Below are 4,442 nucleotides of genomic sequence, written 5' to 3' on the forward strand. Positions count from 1 at the left end.
CCTAATAAACAATCGTGGTACAAAGCTCAATAAAAATATTAAAAATAAAATGTTAACAAGCCACAATAACATTGACAGATAAACATTAGATTTTGAACAGCTCGCCTAATATCGAGCGGCTCAACATTAATTAACATACACCTGGCAGGATAGGGTGGCAGAGGACTAATAAAATTGAGAGGTTGAACAGCAAATCGTGTGAATTTGCGTTGAACTCTTTCAATTCTAACAGAGTGTGTTTTATACATGGGATTCCATATAACCGAGCCATACTCTAATTTTGATCGCACTAAAGAATTAAACAAAATTTTCCTAGTATAGGGGTCTTTGAAATCCTTCGCATAGCGTCGAAGAAAGGCCAAGTTAGAATATGCTTTCGGTATAATATGGTTGACATGGTTAACAAAAGTGAAGGAAGAGTAAAAAATTACTCCCAAATCACGAAATTCCCGAACCGATGCAAGAGCTACATTAGAAACCAAATATGTAGACACACGCGCATTCATAGACTTGGAGAACGTTATGTGGCAGCACTTACTACCATTGAGGCACAATTTATTTTGAATAGCCCAAGCGTTAAGAGCATTCAGATCTTCCTGCAAAAGCAGGGCGTCCGATTCAGAAGAGATCCTGCTGAACAGTTTTAAATCATCTGCATACAATAGATAATTTGCGTGCTTTAGGTGCAAGCCAACATCATTGATGAAAATTATAAATAAGATGGGACCAAGGATACTACCTTGTGGCACACCTGAGGTTGCAAGAAAGTTGTAAGACTTCACAGACTCAATTTGGACGAAAGAGATTCTATCAGTGAGATATGACTTAAGCCACAACAAAAAAACGGAGTGGAAACCTAAGTTTTCCAGTTTTGACAACAGTATTTTGTGGGATACTGTGTCAAACGCTTTAGAGAAATCGGTGTAAATTGTATCAACTTGACATCCGTCTTTAAAAGCAGAAACACAGAAATGAGAGAATACAGCAAGATTAGTTGTAGTCGATCGCCCTGCAACAAAACCATGCTGGCATGGATCGATTAAACTTTTGATCGCAAATGCAAACTTTTCCTTGACTACTTTCTCAAAAAGTTTGGAGCAAGTAGACAATTTAGAGATTGGCCTGTAATTTTTTACCTCATTTCTATGGCCTGACTTGAATATTGGAGTGATCGACGCCAATTTCCACCGATCAATGAAAGTTCCGGTGGATAGCGAAACATTGAAGATATGGCATAACGGAACACTAAGGGAATAGCTACATTTTTTGAATAAAAATGAACACAAACCATCAATATCCTTTTTCGATGAAGATTGTAAGGACGATATTCCATTAATAATATCTGTTTCGGATATAGACATTGACCCAAAGTCCAGGGATTTGGGTGTACCGATAAAAAGGCTGTTAGCCGTAGAATCAGAGTCAACAACAAAGTTAGATTTGAAAAAGTCAGCAAAAAGATTTACGGAATCAACTAAGTTATTTGAGGAAACTCCATTATATTTAACACAGGTGGGAATATTACCAGAACCCTTTTTTGAACGTAATAGTTCCAAAAAGATTTCGGATTTTCTTTCAATTCATTCTCGCAGTGCGGAATGTATTTGTTGTATAAAAATTTATCGAGTACATTGAACTCTCTCATATAAAATAGATATCTTTCTCTAAATAATATATCGTTAGTTGCTTTGTACTTCTTAAAAAATTTGTTCCTTTGGTTTTTCAACTTTTTTAACCTAGAATTGTACCAAGGTAATCTATGTTTTTTAACCGGAAGCAGAGACAGATTTCTACTAAATACATCAGACAGTTCAAGCAGAAAGATGTCGAAACATTCGGCAGCGGTTTTACCAGAGAAACTAGACTCCCAATCAACTTGCGAAATGCTCGAGTTGAGTAACTCAAAATTTGCATTTTTGAGATTAAACGATTGAATGTTTTGAGGAGTTCGGTCTATAGGGACAAAGTCTACAAATTCTAAGGTCAAAGATTTCTATATAAACCATAGGGGTATTCTCCAAATCTTGCAAAGCCATTGCACGTAGCACGGATTGCATGGATTGCATAACTTGAAAACACACAACAACAAAATGCATGGGAAACAACATTTCCTATCGCTGCAAAATATGCAACGTCGAAAGCCATGCATATATTTTGCAAAAAAGCATAGCAAGATAAAAGCATTTGCAATGGGGTGCTCTCGTATTCTTCGAAATTTGGAATAGTATTTTTGCATTTCGTGCAATCCGTGCATCGTGCAAGACTTCGAGAATACCCCGCATGTTTTTTGTAAAAGTTCTTCGATAGTCAGACAAATTACCCAGCCCTGAGGCATTTTCCAACCAATTTTGAATTCACAAAAACCCTGCTCGAAGATGCAGGAATACAAACAAAGAACAAAGAAAAACTAAATTTAAAATATAAAACTCTCCTTAAAAAAAAGAAACAATTTAAAACACTAAATACCCGGCGCAGGTCCTAAATATAGTTTTTTCACCTTTCCGAAAACTACCGTTACATAGTAAGCAGGAGTGGTTAAAACATCTTCGATAGTATATTCAATTAGACTTAATGAGATAAAGTCATATAGTTATAAGTAGGCGGCACCATGCCCATTTCCAAAATTCCATAATGTTACTAAATTAGCTTCCTTAGATATAGGAATATCAAAGTTTCAGCATTTCCGAAATTTACCGTTGTATGAAAAGTGGGCGTATTAATCTTCGTCCGTCTACGTATTCAGTTGGTTTTCGTATTCGTTTTCGTATTTGCCTTCGCGTTTATTTTCATATTCCTCTTCGTTTTCCTTTTCTTCGCCATGGTTTTCATATTCGTCTTCGTTTTCGTCTGTATCGGCGTATTCGTTGTCGTATTTGTCTTCGTATCCGTCTTCACATTGGAGTCATATTCGTATTATACTTGGCCTTCATATTGGTATTCGCGTTCAGTTGGTCTTCGAAGCAGACGAAAAAATAAAAAAAAACACCATATTTGAAACCACAAGTAATTTTTAAGCAAAAAACAAAACCGACTTCAATTCTTATATAAAAAGTAAAATATCGTTAATTTCTTCATGGTCCAATGATCGGATTTAAACCAAATTATACCACCTGTGAGGTAACACCTTTTCTTTAAAAAAAGAATTATAGAAATCGGTTAACGTGGTCCAAAGTTATGCGGTAACATACATAAATAAAAACCAAAAATATATGCCTACGAATTGATAACCTTCTCCTTTTTGTGAACTCGGTTAATAATAAATACTTTTCGAATTGTGCTTTTGGTTTCAAAACCTGGACCGTCAACCAAAGACGGAGGCAATTCATGTTAGCCTTTAAAATTTACATTTAAATAAAATCTTTATAAGCACTTTTTTTTTAAACAAACTTCAATCATTAAATTCGGTCAATACATAACTGCACCAAACTCAAAACTCCACCAACTACAAGCAGAATCCGAAAAGAAGGAAAGCACATGTAAACTCATTCTACTTAAAGAAACAGTAACCTGAAAACAAAAACAAAACAGAAATATGTACGAAGCAAAAGAAAATAGGAAAATAATACACCGTTGCCAAATCAAATACGGCTCAAATTAAAGAATCTACAACATAGGTGTAAAAGTCGTGTGAAGGCAAAGAAATAGAACGCCTTTTCTCATATACCCAAAAAGATGGAAGTGCGTTTATTTCTAGAACAAAGGAACCGTTACATTAAAACAACAAAATAAACTCACCGCAGTTTGCGCCTCTTCAACTTGACATCCACGACAAAAATGATTTCACAAGAATTAAATTACAATGTGGTGCTGCCACTCAAAAGAAATGTCAAAGAGGAAGTGGGCAAACTACGTTGAGTGTACAGAGCTGCCAGTTGTACGAATAATAGGGATGGGTGATTTGTTACATCCCCACCCCCATGAATCACCCTGATTCACCAGGGATTACGTCCAAAACGGCCAGCTTCGATGCAGGTCGTCGTAGTACACCAGAGCCTGTTTTAACATCAGCCCGCCTGACCTCACCATCAGCGCCAGCAAACACACGTTGAGCCACGCCACGACACCACTGACGTCGCGGCACATTCACGTCGCATATAAGCACAAGGTCCCCCACTTGTAGTGGCTTACTTTTCTGACACCACTTAACTCTGTGCGTTAAGGTAAGCAGGTACTCCATTACCCAACGCTTCCAAAATTTGTCCCGTATCTGTCGCGCTATTCGCCACTGCTTTCTCAAAGCACACGTCTTCTCTTCTGCTCCATTTATGGCCGGTGTTTGTGCCGTATTGGCCGTTCCCAACAACAGGTGGTTAGGAGTGAGAAGCTGATCCTGCTCAGGTGATATTGGCAAATGCGTCAATGGGCGAGAGTTCACGATGTTTTCCGCTTCGATAAGAGCACTCTGCAACGTGTGTTCGCGCGGAGCTATTTCGCTTAGAGTG

This window comes from Rhagoletis pomonella, unplaced genomic scaffold, assembly GCF_013731165.1.
Source record: "Rhagoletis pomonella isolate Grant_MI unplaced genomic scaffold, Rhpom_1.0 Rhpom_scaffold_00006, whole genome shotgun sequence".
Taxonomy (NCBI): Eukaryota; Metazoa; Arthropoda; class Insecta; order Diptera; family Tephritidae; genus Rhagoletis; species Rhagoletis pomonella.